We start from the raw sequence: 20,475 nt of genomic DNA, 5'->3' as shown, positions 1-20,475 counted from the left end.
TCGGATTTTGCCCAGTAGATTTTTCAGATGAGGAACATGTCAGAGCCTGCTTTGCAGGAGTCTCTTAAGAAAGCTAACACACCAGAGTGCCATTGTAGTCTCCAGGTAGCTGATGGCTGAGAAACCAAGGGAAGGAGGGGAACAGCCAATTTTTCCAGCTGCTCAAACCACACAGAAAGGAGAGTCCCTGCCGTAATGCTACATCACTCCCATCCAGTAAGCATATATTTTTATTATATCAAATACTATATTACAAATATACTGTTAGCAGTGAAAATATATTTTAAAAATTATGTAAGTGGAAGCTTTTTATAATACAAAATATATAGAATGCTTCATTTCCATAGCCCTATATTTTATAAAAAATCAATCTATTGAAGTATTCCTGATTATAGAAGTAGGTCTGATCAGTACTAGTGTAATGCTATGCGAATTCCCCAAGATGGGACATTTGCCCCTTTTACTGTGCTTTTCCATACACTTCTACATAGTCTTCACTTCTTCACTTGGCCCACTTGTCATCAAAAGTGCTTGTTCAAGTGGGTGAAGTTACATGTCCACAGGAATGATGCCCTAGTCTATCCTATTTCTCATCTTTCATACAAATACCGTTAATTAATTCCTTCCTAGCAATGAGACAGAGCATAGCAACTCCAATAATGTGCTGTGATTGGCAGAAGTGATGCAATGCTGTGAGAGTAGTCTTGTCCTCTAGTTGTCTGGTATTGTCTATTTAATTTTTATTTGATAAGCAATTGATAAAGATACCAGTTATAGCTGAAATACTGCACAATGTTTACACAATTCCTTCTTGATTCTTCTTGCAATCACTTTAGCAGATGGCAGAATTTAATATAACTAATAACCTGCTTTTTTCCCCTCACCAAAAAAGCATCTGTCTATTATCAGTCTAAGCAGTTAACTTCAGCTGGGGGAAAAGTGGTCGAGATAATGGAAAGCAAGCATTTGTGTTGGGCTAGCGCAGTGCCTTTCTGCCCTAATGGTGTGGCTCCAGATGTGCTCGTGAGTAGCATGTACAGCTTGAAAAGCTTTGAAGATGCCCTTTTCAAAAGAAAGCATTAGTAGTTATGTGGTACCACAGTCCCTGATGCTAAATTGATTTCTGGAGTTACTGTGCTGAATGTGGCCTGGGCTATGTTTTCTGTGTCCCCACTAGCAGAATGTGGTGTGCGGGTGCCTGTGCGGTACGGGCGGTAGCTGCGTTCTGTTGAGCCTGGCCCCAGTTTGGCAGCGTACTTCAAACCTGTGAATGTTACTGTCAGTACATGCTGAAGTGCATTGCTGAAATCAGGCTACCGCTAGTGGCCCTGCCGTTTTGGCATCTCATTTTCTGCTCCACTGTGTCAGTTTTCAGGTCCCAGTAATGATGGGGATGTGTTAGGCAAAGAGGGAGATACTGAAAGCTGCACTGGTCCAGATTCTGCCCTTGAGGCATAACTAGCTTCGATTTTGGTCTTGCAGGAGCACAGACCACACCTGCGCATACCTGATGTGCAGCCCTGGGCTGCCACCTCTCTGCTCCACTTGGCGTGCGTTCTAGCTGAGATAGGAGGATTTGCAAAGTGACACAAAAGAGATGTATTTTTCACGTAGTTCTAATAGTAAATTCTGTCTGTGGCAGAGTCATTGCTTTTGCAAAACTGTTTATAATCCTGCGGTTGTCTCTGATCCCACTGATATCAGCCAGGGGCTGCTGTGCATCAGTACATAGAAGGCCTCTGGGTTTTCTACGAGCAGCAGATGTGTCTATGGTGTGTGCTCCAGCCAACAGACGGTGGAGATCCAGTGACTGTGAGAGGATTGTACTCTGCATGGAAATGTCTTTGGGTTTGTTTTTTATGTTTTCCGTGAACATTACTTTGTAAACTTGCAAAGCCTCCCATCGCTCATAAATGGGGCTTGCAATATTTATGGCAAATAGTACTACAGCTTTCTAAATAAAACATGGTATGCTATTCTAATCTCATACCGTCATAAATCCTACTGCCAGTATGCGGAAAGTAGTTACTATGTGGGCTTCTAAGTTACAGTTAAACTATCTGTCAATGCTATCAGCTGTGCAAATTTCCTCAAAGTTGTGAACGTTTAAATAATGTCTGAATCATTAGTCTGACTGTTGCATTAGTTACAAACATTAGTCTGCATCTCCATGCCAGCTTTTTCTAAAAAAAAAAAAAAAAAAAAGCTTTCTAACATGCATTTTAGGCAACAATCTGTTGAAAAATAGGAATGTGATTAATGATAATGCAAAAAAAAAAAAAATAGTGTGCCTGTTACTGTCGATGTTTGTTTTCCTGTTACTTTGAATGCGTTGCAATGTTGTAAGTAATCATGAGTCAAGCTATAAACCTGAGGTGTGGAAATCCTAAGGTTCAAGTATTGTGGGCAGAACTTTGGTATTGCCTGACTGAGACACGTGTTGAGAACAAACATCTTTGTGTCCATATGTGACCTCTGATAAGATGGTAGCATAGCAGCAGCGTAACAACCTTTTATTATTATTATTATTATTATTATTATTCATGGAAGTGCCATGAAAGACCTAAGGAAATGTGCAAATATTATAAATTGTGATAACTAAAGCCATGTTAATGGAGCAGCAATGCATAGCTTCACTCTTACAAATGCTATTCTCCAACAGCAATTTGTATTAAATTTTGTTGAATGGTTTTAAAAATGTTGGTTTTAATAATAAAAAGAAAATATCTGTAGGAGGGTGTCCTTTTTTACTTAAGGGACACTGTCAGGTTAAAAATTTACAGTGAAACTTTTCAAAGCAGGACTCTTACAAAGACATAGCTATCTGCATAGAGGCTGTGTAATTGCCGTGAACGTAACATTTACATGCTAATGATTTATTTGCAACACTGATTCAGGGGTGTTCTTATATTTGGTGCAGTGACACACACCTAATTGGTGGGCTGGCCCTTGTGTAAATAAGAGTTCAGAAATATTCTACCTGCATCACTGATGGTATCTTGGAGTAATTAAAATTGGAAGCTTATAGGCATGTCATTTCTCTTCAGCATTTTAGCTTAAGTATAACCAAGAGAACAGCAATCGAGTTGAAAAAAAACACAAACATGATTTCATTTGAAAGATAAGAAAAATTAAACAAAACCTGGCAGTGTCCCTTTAGCTCTGGTTTGTTGTAAACATCCATTCTGACACATGGGGAAATGCAGAAGAAATTTTGCGAGACTATATATATGTGTGTACATATATATATAAAAAGAACTTGCTCAACTTCGTTCTGTAGGGTATAATATGTCTACCAGCACATCCCAGGAAAAAGAACATTCTCTTGCATACATGCAGAAATGTGAAAATAAAGATGCCTGTGTGAAATGTGGTGTTGGTCTCACTCCAGTGCCTTTCAAGGTTGCGTTGCCCAGCTGGCAGCTCCCCCAGCCAGCTCTTGGCTGTGCAGACAGCGAGCGAGTGGCCTGGGGACAGCCACCTCTGCCATCGAGGCACCAGCCTGCTCAGAAGAGACAACAATTCCCTGTGGAAAATGCCAAACCTGACTTCTCTCTGTCCCTGCAAATAAAAGGTGTTGCAGCTGCCTGTCCAGCACCTCTCGCTAGCCCCGAAGCGGACCCAGCTGCTGCTAGGCAAAGCGTGCTCTGCCTCACTGCACGTGTGTATGGCTTTTGTTCATTTTTCGGCACCAGGTTTGCCTGAGTGGCTGTCTGAAGTCTAAGTCACCGCTGTGAGATATTGGACACCTCTGATTTTGTTCTCAGCCCATCACCACTGCAGGCTGAGCATCCTGTCCTGCAGCCTGTGTGGGCTGGGGCGTTGCATCTGGTGGTTTGAAAGGGCAGTGGAGGAGAGGGCAGGTAGGCACTGGCAGTGAGGGCTGTCCCCACAGCACCTCCGGGAAAGTTCTGCAGAGCATGGTAGGGTGAAACTGAGGCAGGGCCTGCAACTCAGCATGTGAAAAAGGTTACTTTTGAATGCAACAGTAGCTTTTTCTTACTGTGAGACTAACTGCAATCTCTGCTTATCCACCCAGGTCCAGCAAAGCTGGCACATGAAGGTCTGCTTCTCTGGACAAGTAGAAGTTATCAGCTACCCAGTTCTCTTGCATTTGGGGCCAGAAGATGCATCTGAGATGGAGAAACATGAAGAAACCATGCAGTGTGCTGTGGAAAGTGAGGCTTGTAGCCTGGTAGAGTGGAATGTCACTGGGAACACTGTGGGAAACAAAGTAAAAACAAATTGGCAAGGTATGGGTAACAGTGGTATGAAATCCTCAGTGTATTTAAATCACAGGTTAACATGGGAGGTTATCAACTGCAATGGGCCAGTCAAGGACAGACATTTATAAACTACCTGTGTTGTAAGTACAGTGAAATCGAGTGTCAGGTGGAGCCTGATGTTTTCTCGTCTCACACTGACACTGAGGCCGGCTGAGGTGATGCATCCATGTGTCCAGGTGACGGTCACCCCAGTCTGCACAGCACAGGTAAATGCATACAGGCTTCCAGTTGGCAGTTTCTCTTGTTAAATTCTGTCCCAAAAGAACACCTATGATAGCTGGCTTTGAGAACTAATAAAAAAAAAAAAAAAAATGGGTTCATGTAATAATTTTTTTATAAAAGTGCTCATGCAAAATATGTCTAGAAATATATCTAAGAGTAGAGAAGGTGAACTTTGAAGAACAGAATCTAGAGGAAACTATTTCTAATTCACTGAAAGAGAACTGAAGCAAAATTTTGCATCCTTCCATCACGTCAGATCTGTACTGTGTGAGATGAGGCAGAAGCAAAAGTCCTGCTTGTCCTAATTGATTGGAGAGCTGGCGATGGATGATGGACCTACCCCTGCTGCTTGGCCAGGAGAGGCTGCTCTTTGCAAACAGGAGACCTGTCCCACTCACCCATCAGGAGGTGCAAAATGAACTGAGGATCCCCAGATCCTCAGTGGATGTGGTTATTTCCAGCCTGTTTTGTTTAAACTTTTCTTTTGTCTTGCAAAAGAGAAATGTGTCTTTCTCCACCTGTTGTTGCAGGGACTCGAATCACTGTGAGGCTCTGGCTGGACCCCCCCGGGGGGGAGGCACCTCCTGGCAGTGCAGGGTAAGTTGCCATATTGAGTGTGAAATTCCCCTGCGAACTATTCTGCTGTCCTGGCCCTGGCGTTGCATCTGGCCAGTGTAGCAGCTCCCCGTGCTGCCCGCAGAGCCTGTGGGAGAGCCAAGGTACCAGGTACCAGGGGCATCTGCCCTCCTAACTCAGGCCAAGGGCTTCTGCAAGAGGCTGGTTGTGCAGAAAGGGGAGGATTGCCTTTAAAACCTGGGATGCTTTTAAAGATGCTTGTTGTTGCGATTTTCAATCGCAGCCAGCTGCCGTGAAACAGAGAACAGGAACAGGGTTGCAGCACAACAAAACAATTTTTTGCTCATAGGAATCAGTTCTGACCTGAAGTCTCACTGCAGAAGAAAATCAGCCCAGATGCTTACTACTGTCACGTAGGGCCAGGAATCCAGAGAAAAAAAATGTAAGAATGAGGCCATTCTGGTCAGCATGAACACTCCTCCCCAAACCTTATGACCTTCCTTCCCTACACTACCGGTTTTCTTGTGACCATGTTCTTACTGTTTCAAAAACCCAGCTGGGTTGCTCTGCCTGCAGCTGAAGCGGGTGGAAGAATGATAAAGCCACGTTGCCACTTTCCTAGATTTTTAGAGTGTGTTTTCAGTCTTTATATTTGCAGGGAAAGCAGAGGAGCGCGTACACTGATGATGTAAAGGATGGAGGTGAAAGGATCATTGTTAGTAATGTGCAGTCATCTCTTGTTAAAAATGTCTGTGAAAAGTTAGTGCTGATCCAGAACTTTCCAGAAAGATAGGAAGTTATTGGAAGGTGATGATTTAAAAAAAAAAATCAAAGATTGATTTTACAATCCCAGGGTTAAATTGATTTGTTGGCATTTTCACAGACACTTATCCACCTAACCTTTTTTTCTAATTATCTTATTGATTTACTTATAAATCAATATAAATCGAAAATATATAACAATGTAAGTATACAAGGAGGTAAAAGTCAGCACAATGTTTTCTGTCTGAACAGTTATTCTAAATTTTGGAGAACCTGGAACATGTAGAAGTACAAGAGACTTATATTTCCTTCACACAGCATGAGCCGTTGCAGAAGACTATTTGCCATTATGTTACTAACCAGTTGTGCATAAGAAAAATAACATTAATTTTAGTGAGTGAGCATTGCAGTGGTGGGAGACAAGACCTATCTGTGCTGTAATTGATAAATGGTAAGACTCCTTGGGAAAACCTATGCGTTTCTATGACAAACTGAGTTGCAAAAAATACCTCTAAGTTGTTCTCAATTTTTGTTTCAGATTTTAAAAAATTTATCTTGGTTTATTTGCCTTATATTTGTTTTATTTTGCGCTAAACTGTGATATTGTAATGCTAAAATCTGTAAGGACATATTCTACAAACAAGTTACTGAACTGTTTTCTAGATCAGTCTTTTGTATTCAAGTAGCTGGACACAAGCAAACAAGAGACACTTCGAAAGGAAAAGAAGGTAAGAAATCGCAATCACAGCAAAACCTTGCAGTGATTTTATCAGTAACATAAAATTAACAGAATATTTAAGCTTGTAGTTTAGACCTTACTGTAGCAGTGAATATTAAGTGCATGCCATAAATAAAACCCAGGAAAATACAGTGTAGATTTTGGCAGCTTCAAAGTTCAAAAGCAGAATTTCAGAACTTGAAAATTCACTTTTCTGGGAGCATATTTAATGCCCATTTGGGACAGAAATCTCATTACAGCTTGTGAAAAGGATATTCCAGGGCTCAAGCAGCCCCACTCAGCAGTCAAAAAAAAAACCATTGCAGAAATCGGTGTGACATTGTGCAGAGACCTGTAGGTAATTTTAGATAACATAAAAAGCCATGTTCAAAAATTTGATAAACAAGGAGGGGCGTACTGTTCCTTTACGGTAGCTTTACTACAGGTTTGGGCTGGTATTTATAATACTTCTGTGACCTCTCTGTTGACAGTCTGTGGACACCTTGCCATCTCCCGTGTGCATCTCCAGAGCCCTCAGTGAGGCTGGGAGGTGCTGCCTGGTGCCTGTGTAGGGGCTGAGAGGGGCCATACGACTGCGGAGGTAATTTGGACAGAGCCAGGAACGAAGCCAACCTTTCACACACTAGGTGAGTCCTTGTGCGTTCGCTATTCCTTTCCTCCAAGGACGAGTCCACGGAGTAAGAAGATACCCTGTTGTAGGGGTCTGGGGCTAGAGCTCCCGTGGGGAAGGGGCTGGAGGTGCCTCCCGGTACGGATGAAGTCTGGAAGGGGCAGACTGAACCCACAGGGTCTGTGTTGGCCCGCAGAGAGAACGCAAAAATGTAACAAACCTGGTCAAACCTGTTCCCCGTGCTGGGGTTTCTCTCCTTTGGCTTTTTTTAGCACTTGGCAAAGAGAGGAGCAATAGATGTTGTTTGGCTGGTCTTCTATGGTTTCGCTCTCGAGGTATTTGTAGCACATTAATATGCGGGTGCCTGGGCCCTGGCTGGGCGAGTTTCTTCCTTGTTTTCAATGAGAGGCATCACTGCAGCTCTGCCAAACCCTCAGCTTCCACCCCCAGCGCAAGCAGGGTTGGGAACCAGCCCAGAAGACAGCCATCATTCAGGTACTGGGGCACTGACACAGAAACCAGAAAATGGTCTGAGGCCTCTGTTTACCCTGTACTCAAGGCACCTCTCAGTGCTCCTCCACTCCCTGCATGGAGCTGGGCAAAATAGCCAGTATCATCATTATTGTGATGATGTAATAGATTTTATAGTCACCAACACTCTCAGTATAGACTGAATTTCCCGGTGCAATGTTTTTTTCTGAACACCAAAATGTTATTCACTAACATAAACCTGCCTCCTTTACTTGCACTGCTCATGTTGAATTTACAGGAGCAGCTGTCTGGTATCTGCAGGTGAGTTGCCCAATGTTCAGGGATATTTTAGGATATTGTTGGCATTCTATAGGTGAAGGAATAGAGGCAACAGTTATAGAGCAAGTGCTGACTATGCCTCATGCAGTCCCTGCCTGGCAAACAGGAAAAAAAAAAAAAAAGGCTGTGGTGTTTGTTCAGAGCTGCTGAGAATGTTAATGAAAAGCAATTACAAAAACCTGTGGTGGTGAGTCCCCATGTATTAATCTTTATTAGAGTTAAATTTTCCTTTGCAAATGTGACATACCATCAGGTTTCTGCCTCAAGGGTGTGCTTTGTGGGATGGTACAGGGAAGAGTGTGCGGCGTTCCCAAAGTAGCTATTAATTTCCCCCAAGTGCTTTTAGCAGACGAGACTTGCAGAGAGCCAGCTAACCCAAGCCAGGGTGGCACCTGAGCCACTGGCGGGTGCGGCTGGGGACACCGCTGTCACTCGGTCGTTCATGCCACGTAGCGCAGTCCAGCATCTCTGAGCGAGGGTTGCAGTTAACCAGGGCTGCCAGACTGAAACAAAAACTGCACAGCGCAGGTTGGGGGGGGGGGGGGGGGGGGGAGCGGGCGGGGTGTAGCTTCTCTCATTAACCGTTTCTAGTTGAGTGGCAACTACTTTAATATGGCAACAGCGGAAAACTCTAAAGAATTGCATGGGTTAAAACATCAGTTTTATTCCTTTCAGTGATGTCCCTTTTGATACAGTGCATGCATTCACTGGCAGGCAGTTACATGGCCCTAATAAAAGCAAGTTCCCTTTGATAACTGTACTGGGGCTCTGCCAGGACACCTGGTTGCCAACAGGCCCATGGGGACATGCTCGTCAGTACTTTTCCAGATGCCACATAGCTTTTTCAGGGGGGTGTGATGATCTGACATGACTGTAGATGTAGCAGTAAATAGGCTACAGGGCCTTTAAGGACACCAGACGTTTTCTCTCATCAGATAGTTATCAGTGTCATACCAAAGGTCATGTTCTCCATCAGCTCACAAGAGTTTCAATGATTTTTGGTACCAGGAACTTGTTATTTTATTTGTGCCAGGACTGGATGTACTTTATACTGTAACAAACATAAACTGTAAATAATTACAAGTGAAAATGTCAGATTTCTTCCTCCTTTATGTGATTTCCCTTTTGGTTTGTTGTGTGCATTCGCTGGCAGACAGGCATATGGCCCTGACGCATCTTAAAGATCAAGAGTGACCCTGAGAAGGAGTGGCCTGAAACCTACTTTATCCCAGACACACAAGGAGCATCAGTCTGGCTCTGACACAAGGCCTGTGGGAAGCTGATGCCAGCTCCGTCACACGTAGCAGGGGCAGGGAATTCTGCAGGTAGCATGCACTGAACTATGTAAATGCTTTTAAGACTTCTTTATCTTTTGAAGCGCAGAACTGAAGGTAAGCCTACAATCATTTCTTTTTATCCCTTTAAAATATATTCATAGTCCTTTAGGAAAGCTCCATTATATAAAATTTCTTTCCTTTTCCTTGTTTCCATAGTGCTCAGAATGATCTATGCCAAAGGCAAACATTTCAGTAAACAAAACGAAAGATGTGTGTTGTGATACCATTCAGACTCAGTTTAAAGATGTCTAAGGTCATGCCCTCAGAAGAAAGCCCAGCAATGTTTTTGTTCAGGCTATTTTACATCCCATCATAATTCAAAGTTAAGTTAATGTTTCGCCTCGGGCTGCAGTAAATTAGATAAAACAGTATTTCCTCATTCACAAAGTAACAGCAGTTACCATTTTACTTTGTCCACACTGCTCTGTTGTGCTGATAAAGGAAAAAGACATTGCTTAATCCCTTCTAACAAGACTGTTGAGACTGTTTTAAAAAACAAAATACATTTCTGTACTGCATTGCCCATTGCTGAGGCATATTTAAGACTGCTGAGCCTCAACCTATTCTAGGTAACGAGAGCTGGCTAGTGGCAAACCTACCACTACTATTTGATAAGCTAAAAATAAAACCAAACCGATGCGAACCTCAAGATGATTTTTCCACCTCATTTTGTTTCACCCAAAAGCAGAAAATGCTTGTTCCTTGGAGATTACTGAAGCACTCTGTGAGTGAGCTTTTCAGCATGCCCTCTTCGATGGAGGTACCGGACACACGCACATCTGGACGCGATGCAGCTGAGCAGTGCGCACCCGACCAGCTTCTTGCCGAGGAGCGATGCCCCTGCCCACGGTGCCAGAGCTCCCCGCGGAGGACCAGGGCTTGGTGTGTAACACAGGGTAAGAGCTTCAGGTAGGACGTTTATCTGCTCTTTTACTCATCTGCTGGTGGTGCAAATTACTTTCAGATCCCAAATGGTAAACAAGAATCTAATATCTTCCACTATCCAGAACTTCTCAGCTCAAAAATAACATAACACAAGGATTATTATTCTTGAGTAGTGAAAATAATAGTATGAAGTGTCTTCTTATAACCCACACCCAGCCACTTCACAAGCTAAACACTGCAGTGTGTCCATACCAGCTCTCTGTGACTGGGACGAAATGAAAATCCAAAAGATTTCTGATTGAGTACATTGCTGCAGTGCTTCCTGAGAGGCATGGAGATGCTGGGGGGGGTCCCTGCTGCATCATCACCTCCCCCAGGTACTACAGCTGCTCCAGTGGAGACACCACTGTGCTGCAGAGGGGATGAATCCCACTGGTAAGTGCCATCACATTTGGAGAGAAGCACAAAGCATTCATGTAGTAATTTATGGTGTTCATCCAAGTATTTTGGCATTTAATTTTTTTGCTTAAAAGCCACCACCCCACCCTTGAAAGAAAACAATATAAAAATATAAGGTCCTTTGAGGGGGAAAGTTCTTAATTAAAAGAACAAAAGTAGTTGTCTTTCAGCTAAGTTTTTTGTGTTTATGGTGTTCAGAACAGTTCCAAAAAACGTGCACTACCAGTAGAGAGAACTTTCCTTCTCACTTGCATGCACATCAGAAACTAGTACTTACTGCAGCTTGTCTGATAGGTACATCTTGATCTGATCTGCTCTCTCAGTGTATTTCATCCTATTAACATAAAAATAAGCAGTAATTTCCAATAGATCCTAATCTAGTGACAGCTAAAATATCTGCCCAGCTTTTGACAGCTGAAGTCACTTATATGGATGAAATATATATTTAATAAATTAGGGAGCAGAAAGGAATGACATCATATCAGATGATGAGTAAGAGTTTTGGCCAAAGATTAAACCACAATTGTGCATTAATCTGAGACGACAACAAAATGTTGTGCACCTGAAACGGTGTCCAATTGATTGTTCCCAGACTCATTCCTGTATCTGACAAGAGGTTACATTGAACTTTTTTTGCTTTTAAAGTGTATTCTTTATCTTTTAAGTGAGTTAGAAAGCTGTACAAGAGTCTAGGCTTGAACATTGGGTGCTGATGTGCATACAGATAAAATAATGTTTTCAGGTTGCAAGGGGCAATGTCACAATGGAAATAATCAAATGGGGTTTCAGATTGGAGAAAAAAACATACCTGGTACCAGCCCAGAACTTTTGTTCCTACCTGAAATGGTTTTTTGTCTCAACCATTAGCAGTACTGGTGCATTAGACCTGTTAACAAGACAGTATTGGCAAAAGAATTTGTTGCTAGTGTTGCTTGTTTTTCAAAGAGCAGCTGGAACCTGAAATGTGGTCTGTGGCGAACGGCTGCCTGGCCATGGATAAGTGGCAGTGTTGGGTAGGTTTTGCAGAGCGCTGGACACACCAGGTTGCTGGGAGGTTGGCTTGGGGCTGCCCGAGTGTGGACACGTGGGAAACCACGCTGACAGGCAGCTGTCCTGCAGCCTGGTTCCCCTGTGCCTCCATGCATTAGCAGTTCATAAAGCTAATGTTCACACGTTACAAGGGTTTTAAATACTGGATGAAAGGTAAGATGTCACCTGTTACTTGTGTGGCACATACACTGTGTTCTGGAGCAGGACGCCGTGCTGCGGGCAGCAGCGTCTGCGGGCAGCCTGGGCTCACACCAAGGCTTGGTGGGGCAGCTGGTTTACCTAACCCTTCTGCTTGCCAGAGGAAAAAACAACAAATCCTGGTGATCAAGAGTCAGAATAAGAGAAGATGAACAGAAAAGCATGTTTCCATGAATCTTTGTCTTTAGAGGAGATAGTGTGAACAGCTGTTATCTCCAGTTTTCATATGGGTGGCTAAGGCACGGAGCAACGACAGAATTTCTCGAAGTAACCCAGAGGCTTGCTCTGACCTCTGACACTATCCCAGACACACAAGGAGCATCAGTCTAGCTCTGACCCAAAGCCCGTGGGAAGCCAGCGCCAGCTCTGTCACACACAGCAGGGGCAGGGAATTCTGAACTGTGTAAATGCTGTTAAGACTTTCCTTTATCCTTTGAAGTGCAAAACTGAAGGTAAGTCTACCATTATTTCTTGTCCCTCTTTCAGCTCATTCTTTCCCTGGAGGATCTCTGTCCGGCGATGTGTTGGGGGGCAGGGTGCTGGGTCAGGCTGGGAAGCCTGGGGGGCACTGCGCGGCGAGACCATGATGCTGCGGGTGCCCAGCAGGGCAGACCCTGTGGCAGGGCAGACCCCACGGCACAGCTGTGTTAGGGCAGCCTGGCCGGCCGCTGCTCCTGCCATTCCCATTAACAATGAGGATTGTATTGAGGCACAGGGAGAAAAGGGCCGTTTGTTTGCTTGTTTCCAGTTAATCAATTAAGAACACTTTAAAAGGTAGCAAGAAAAAAATTGCTGTGTTGAACCTGCCATGTAATTAATAGGAACAAATATATCCACACCGATGTCATCTCCCACACCTTTCGTTTTCTGTGGTAGGTACCTTCTGCAGGAAAATCCCTGTTCTAGTGCAGAAGGGAACCGCGGAGCAGAGGTGATGGAGGGGCAGGAGCCGGGCGCTGAGGGTGTTTGTTGCTATGTCCTTGCCCTGCTTACAGCAGACACATGGTGAGGTGGGGAGGGTCACTACCTGGATTGACCCGTTCCCTGGCAAAAGGCCTGAGCCGCTGGTGATGGCTCGCCTGCATTTCAGCCAGGGCTGGACCCCGGCTGTGCTCCCCAGGATCTTGCATGGGGAAGCACAGACCAGCTCCCGTGCAGCCTGAGTCTGGTTTGAGGTTTGCATTTGCTTTATCATTTCACCCAAAAAGAGATATTGGTAACAACCGAGTGTTTTATTTTCTTTTTTTCTGTAGACCCCATTGTCAAGTCACAGAGTTTGCTGTAAATAAGTCTACAGTATAAAATGATGTTTATTTTCTCATGCCATCAATTTTCTGCCTCCTCTTTCTATTTTGTCTTTCAGGTATTCATTTTGGAAAATCTAGAAAGGTAATTTATGCGCAATGTTTCTGGCTTGACAGTCTCCTTAAATGCTGAAATGGGGCAGAAATACAGCTGGTGTGGTGATGTTTGTCTCCAGGTCACTGCTGTAGCTGTGCCATTACCTTGCCATGCCTGGGCGACTGCTCCTTTCTCCAGGTAGTCTTTGGCAAAAGCCCAGTCATTACCTCTCACTGTAGCAAGAGTGGGTGTCGCTGCTGTTTTAAGCTGCCAGGAGCCCAACACATAGCTACAGAAAATAAATGTGGTATGAGCTGATTGATTTATCTGCATTTTCTAGCCCAGCAATTAACTCCGCTTTTGGGAGGCAGTACCAAAGCAGCAAGCACGCTCTAATGCCAGATCAGAGCTGATAACATATTCCTCCCTTTCCCGGGCCTTCGCTAGCACAGAGATCAGCCTATTAAGGAATAATCTCCCAAAGCATCACCCGGCCTCAACGAGGAGCATCGCCGGCTGTACTGCGGCAGAGCAGAGCCTGGCCAGCCGCTGGAGACAGAGCAGGAAGCTACAGGTGCCAGGGACGGGAGGGAGGTGGCAGCTGGGAAGTCGCTGCTCTCACCCTGCTTTTTGCCAAATTGCTTTGAAACTTATTGTTACTGCACAGATACGCTTCCCCATTACCTTAAGAGCTAAGTGGCCCTAAACGCATCGTAGCCCTGCGCTGGTGGCTGCTGGTGGCTGCATGGGTGGTCCATGCTGGCTGCTGTGCGGTGGGGCCAGCACGCAGGGTGACTCGTGTGGGGGGCAGCTGTGGCTCGTGGCTGCGTGTGGCTGTGGAGTGTGAGGTCTGTGGGGAGACTGAGGCAGGTGGGATGCTTCCGACCTGGGAGCAGCGGCTGGGAAGTGGAGCCCACAGGTACTGGTGAGTGCCCGAAGGCCCCGTGGTAGCACAGGCTCAGCAGTGGGCTCTCAGTCCTGGGGAGGCGGGGGAGAGAGGGGGAGCTGCTTTTTCCACTGCTTGCCTCCCACGCTACCCCAAACAGGCTGCACCCCCTCTCCCTGTCGGCATGCTCCCTTTCTCTCAATTTCTCACTTGTGTAAGCTGGGGTTATATTTATCCCAGCCCTTAAGGATGCTAATAATTCAATTCAGATGCTGTAGTTAAAAGCTACAGCACATAAGCAAGCATTCCTGCTGGGGAGTGTTTTGTGTCAGCAGCCCAGCAGCTTGCTGATGCATCAGCTGGGAATGCAACAGGTACAAGGGCAAAGTCAATGCCACGAAGAGGAGACACCAAGGAGAAGGCTGCTGCCAAGGCAATCTCCCTGAGCCGCTTGTAAAATTCCCTGTGTTTAAGTGTCTCTGTGGGTGGCTGCTGATGGAATTTCTATATAAGGCAAAAGAAGTTGAATCTATGTTCTCTCTTACAAAACTTTGTGATTCAGTCAAGTGGAATCAGTGTGGCTATTTTTTCATCCTGACTTGTGTCCTTTATGTGTTTCTTACAGCTGAGGACTGAACTGGTCATGTACAAATTAAAAAGTAAGAACTGAAAACATTGCATGTATTTTTGAGGTGTGCTCTGGTCTTAAGGCCAGGACCAAGAAAGCCACGTGAGCCCTTAATCAGCAATCAACAGTGCTTTGGTTATCAAAAATCTCATCAAATCGATACCTGAGCACTAAGACAGGACAGAGGCTTTACCTTCCCTGTGGTGTTCCTGTTGTTCTCTGCAGAGGGCATCTGTTTACCTGTGCTGCCTTAGCAATGCGTGTGCCTTTCCACCGTATCTTGAGCTAAGGCGTATCTTTTGGGGAAATGTCGTGCTTGTCCTTTGTGGCAGCCCAGGCCTAGCTGTGCCCCTCTGCTGTATGGATGTGGCTCTGGACATCCCATAGGTAGGCAGTGACATGTGGCAGCTGCTACCGGGCAGGTAACTAAGCCATGGGGTGCGCTACTCACGCATCTCCTGATGTTGCAGACTGCCTGTCTAAGGCTCTCCTGTTCTGAAGGACAGTGCAGATGGAGCAAAACAGGCTGTGCTCACCTGAGAAAATCAGTTTCTGAAGCGATGTGTTGGTGACAGTACGATAGTGCAGGGAAAAGGCTCTGTGTCTGTGTGTGTGTGTCTAACTTCTCCAAAAATCTGTGGTCACAAATGCAAATGGTGGGAGTATGCACAACAGCCAGCAAGGTGTGACCCTGCTGTTGCTCCTGATTAGTCTCGCTAGCTCAGAAATTGGTGAAAGGATTCAGAGCTGTAATAGTCTGCATGAAACATCAGAGAGCTTTGGCGTGAAATACAACTGTAATTAAGTGTGATGCTGTGGCTTTCACGTTGCTACAGTCAATTCATTGATACGAGGAGGGCAAATGCTGTGACAGGGGCTTGGGATGATTAATGAGCTTGTACAAGCTTCATGTTTTGTTGAAATTACAGACACCTGCTAAGGCTGGAGCTTTATTAACGGACACCGTCTTTTAGGCATATGAAAGTAGAAGATGGGGGGCTGCATGCTGAAAGCCCCTTCCAGGATGAACTGGTGCCCTGCTGGGTTTTGTGGTTCTTGACTGGCACGGGCTTGGCTAAAGCGTGGGTGACCTGAGGGCAGGTGAGAGAACAACACTCCCGCCCGGCATCTGTTCTCAGCATTAAGGGCATATTACAGGAAACATCACTCTGAGCCTTGCTCGTGTTATCTAACCCCAAATAAGTAATGGCCAGCGGAGCAAGTAACAGCAGCAGTTTTTCAGGTTTGGAAGGCTGCTGCTGCACCCTGTGGCCCGAGAGCAGCTCACGGCTTCTCCCCAGTGCAGGCAGCATGGTGCTGCGTTGCTTTGCAAAGCAAGTGTTGCGCTCCAGGTTAGCAGCTGCCGTGCGCGGTTCTAGCTCAGCTTCTGCTGCTCGGGAGCCCAGTGCCCTCCTGGTGCCGGCAGCATGCAGGCACGGCTGTGGGAAGCAGGTAAAACTCCTTCTTGCCAAGACTCAACCCTGGGGCATGGGCAGAATGCCCCCCCTCCCAGCCTCGGGAATCCAGGTGAAGTATCTCAGAGCTGGTGGCTGGTGCCCAGGCTGCTGGCACGGCTGCGAGCAGGCAGCAATGCAGTGCTGCTGCCCAGGGACACCAGCCCACTCCTCCTCGTGGCCTTTGCTGCACCCCCTGCACCCCACAGGGATGTGGTGCTGGTGGTGCTGGGCAACCCCTGCCCCCGAGGCTGGTGGGGTCTCTGCCCTGCAGCCACCTTTGGGGTTCAGCAGAGATCTGTGTATTTGCAGGACTGAAACTGTGCAGCCCGGTGTAAAAAAATGTAACAACTTAATTTTCCAGTGATCCCCCCCGCCCCCCTTTTCGAAAGGGATGCCTTCAGTTTAAAAAGAAGTCCATTTTAAACAAAAGACTAATGAGTATGGTAGCACTTCCTCTTTTGCAAGTTTAAACACCTTCATCTTTCTTCAGAGAACAGCTCTAAATCATTTTATTTGCAGGCCCTAAGTAGGAATTTGTATTCATGGTAAGACATTTATTGAGTTAATTTATTTAAGGCTGAGGCATAATTTCTAATAATGGAAGAGTCCCTAGGCCCAGTGAAATTGTCTCTCTGATACAGCATTAATATTTTAAGGGTTATAATACTCTGTCAATTGATCTGTGTCTTTTAGGGAGTAGGTTAGTTATTGATGGTCGCTCATATGAAGGATTATCTTAGATAAAGCTGGCACTCGGCAGACCTGTGCCAGCATCGCCACACTGGAGGGAGGGGGCTCCAGGGTCTGGGTAAATGGCTATGGACGGAATGAGGAGGAAAAACAAGCACAAATCTGCAGAATGGCTGCTGCCCCCACCGCCCCAGGCTCAGAGAGCAGCGGGGGGAAAGCCCCGATGCCGTGTGTGTGTGTGCGCAGCCCTGTGTCCATCGGCGGCTCCTGAGGGGCTGCGAAACGGGGCTCTGATCCGAGTGGGGTGGTGTCGGCACATCTTCTGCAGGAGGCTAGTTCTTCTTGGCAGGTAGTCTGTTATGATAACGGTTAAGAGACAAGCAACTTGACCTCTGAGAAGCTTAATTTCTCTGTTCCTGAAAACAGGGAACACTGGCGCTACTTCTTGAGTGATTTAAAAAGAAAAGGAAAAGTTCAAATTGGAAAAAAAAAAATCTTGTTTGTTTTACTGCTATATTAACAGGCTCATTGCACTATGAAACATAGTGCTGAGTGGCCTTTAAAAAGAAGGTACCATAAACCAAATGTGGATTAAATACTTGTAGGGAAAGCCTGTGTCAGGGACGGGATGACGGGACCACTGAGGCCCGGGCAGTTTGATGGGGCACGTCAAACCCCCCAGGCCAGGCTGAGGGTACCGAACCATGGCAGTGCAGTGGCCTGGGAAGGGGGACAATATCAGCAAGTGGTGCAAACCGCTGGCAAGAGCTGACAAACCTGAAAGGATACCAGGGTAGCTTCAAAGTCTGTCACCTCCTGCCTGGCATTTTGAGTGGGCTAGCTTTTAAGTTTCCTTATAAACCCCAGAGGTGCCTAATTGGTGGGAAGCATTAAATGCAGGAACTTGAGTCAGATTTGGAGTGTCTGAATGTGGCTCCGTGTCGGGCTCAGCTTTGCTCCTGGCACACATCTCCTTCAGTACGTGGAGCAAGCCAAAGCCAAACACCATGTTGGGGCACCAGGTTTCAAATCAAGTTTTCTGAGCAGCAGCTGCTATGGGCAAGTCAGTCATGCTTCGTCAGTCCGGTGTCTGCTTTTAATTATGGTCCAGAGGTGGCTCTTTTCATACAAGCAGCTGCGGCTGCGAGGTCACACAGCTCACAGGTACGCAGGGATGGGCCTGCCAGTCACTGCAGCTGGGTAATCCTGCCCTGCCAAAGCGTTGCGACAGCTTTAGAAGTGTTACAAAGAAAGCTAAATTGTCCATGCTAAGCTGCGGTGGCCTACTGTGGGTGTGTTCCCTGGCTTTGAGTATAAGGTTTTATTTATTCACATGTAAATGATTCCTCTTAATGCAATAGGTAAAAGCATGTTTCTACTAAGAGCTAAATTCTGCTGTAAGTCAAATGCTGGTACTCTGTTTCTATGTGCCTGGCTTTATTGTGGGTATTGAGTATTTACTGAGGAAAAGTGAATGTTGGCATGGAAGGACATGCAGCTGCAGTGCAGCTTTGACTGTGCTGCCTGCAAGAGTAAGATAAATGTGTTGGGAAAAAGTGGGCTGTGGAGGCATTCAAGACATTACATGGCTGGTTTTTCCCCTAAAACTTACTGCGGTGAGGAGTGTTTCACTGCCCTGCAGAACTTCAGACTAATGTATGTGTAAGATGACTGATCACGTCTGAACTGTGCTCCTCGGGGCCCCGTCTGATACTTTTTTCTTACATGCTCATCTGTCAGTTGTGTTGTCAAGCCTTCAATTAATGAGTTACTGGCAGCTCTATTCATCCTTACTCCCTCCCTTCAACCGTGCTTGGTGCTTTCCCGTCCTCAGCAAGGTGCTGCAGAGGTTGGCACACCATGACACCCATCTGCTCAAAGGATGCAGATGCTCAGCGAGAATGAAGACAAAATAAAGTGATTCTTTCCATTGCTGCTTTCCTCCTCTGAGAGGTCAGTGAGTCCCTCCTGCTTTTCCCGCAGGAGGGGTGTGCCAGGGCACGTAGCAATTGCTTGACTAAATCACATTTGTTGCTTAACAGCCCTACAGCTCTGCCCGCCAGGCACGCTTCAGGAGGCGGTGCAGAAAACTGCAATGGAAAGTAGCCAGCACAGTGTTACACAGAAAACTGTTTCCCTTTGCCATGGCCACCAAAGATGACCAGGGAAAGCAACCCATAATTACCCAGTGCACCTGCAGGCTTCTTATTCAACACTTACCTGTTATTGGGAGCTTGGACAAAAAATTGCTACATGTTCACTGTGAACTTTGCGGCCATGCGTCTGCTGCAGCCTTTCAGTGTTATCATCCGTGCCCTTGGTCTGATGTAACATGCAAATAATCAGAAACAAAATGTCTGATGTGTTTTCTCTGTGTATTCCTTTACCATTGTGCCCCTTTAATGCTGTTCAGTCTAAATGACACGCTCTCATTCATTCTTTCCAAATTCTGCTCACACAGGAATCTTTCCATAGCAGCTACCTTTTATTTCCCATTTCCTCCTCTAGCACACCCAAAACCGACCAGAGCACTCGTAAAGATTCTCAGTAAACCACCTTTGCTTATTTAGCATTAATGTAACAAATACCTATAGTCATTATCCTCCTCTTCATATGTACAGTTCGGAAGGTACCCAGGGACACCATTTTGTGTCCTGCGAGGGAGTTACTCTTGTGCATGCTTGTCTTAGCTGATAGGAACAAGAATAATTATGTCTCACATAAAATACCTGCACATACACAACGGAGGAGACTCGGCAAGCAGAACTGCTGAGGTGGGAGGGACCGTATATATAGGGTTACAGCTGCAGGGCTGGCAGGTAGAGAGCAAAGTCATAGAAAGCGACTGCTGGGCTGGAGATCGGGCTGCCTGTTGGAGGAGGGAAGATGCAGTTTTCGCACCCAGCCCTGGCTCCCTGCCTGCGGTGAGGGGCAGGTTTGCCGAGTGAATGACACCTGCAGTCATTGCCCAACATGACTGAGCACAGGCAGCTGTGAGCCCAAGGATCTGCAGCCACAGAGGACTGGCAGTGGCAGGCGAGTTTAGATTAGAGCTAGACTTCAAGTATCTAGTGCAGGAGGAAAAGAGCTGCCTGGAGCATGCCAGATCTCTGTGTACAATTGTAATTATTCACAAATTTTATGGACCTTGTATTTGCTCAAAAGGAGCCAATGAATTGACCAAACAGAAGGCAAACTTGACGTTTGGGAGGAAGAATTTATTTCACGTAAGTAAATCTCAGAAACCTTCATTTTGATATAATTTAAGACTTTCTGTATGAGTTTAGAGAACTCGGGCCCGCGAGCTGCAGGCAGGCCTGCGTGCCATGCAGGGCAGGCAGATCTGAGCATCAGCTGCCGCTTCCCACAAGCAGCTTGAAGGACGAGAGTTTACATCTTGAAAAAAATAAATGCATTACTTGGGCATGGGTTTAACTTTCTTACATAGGGACTGAATCTAATTTTAGGTAAACCCTTTTGGTATCGTGGAATTGCTTCTGATTTATTGGAATCAATAAGACCGGAATCAGGCCTGCAGT

Source organism: Falco cherrug, chromosome 8 (assembly GCF_023634085.1).
Source record: "Falco cherrug isolate bFalChe1 chromosome 8, bFalChe1.pri, whole genome shotgun sequence".
NCBI classification, from domain to species: domain Eukaryota; kingdom Metazoa; phylum Chordata; class Aves; order Falconiformes; family Falconidae; genus Falco; species Falco cherrug.
This window is presented reverse-complemented; position numbering follows the sequence as displayed.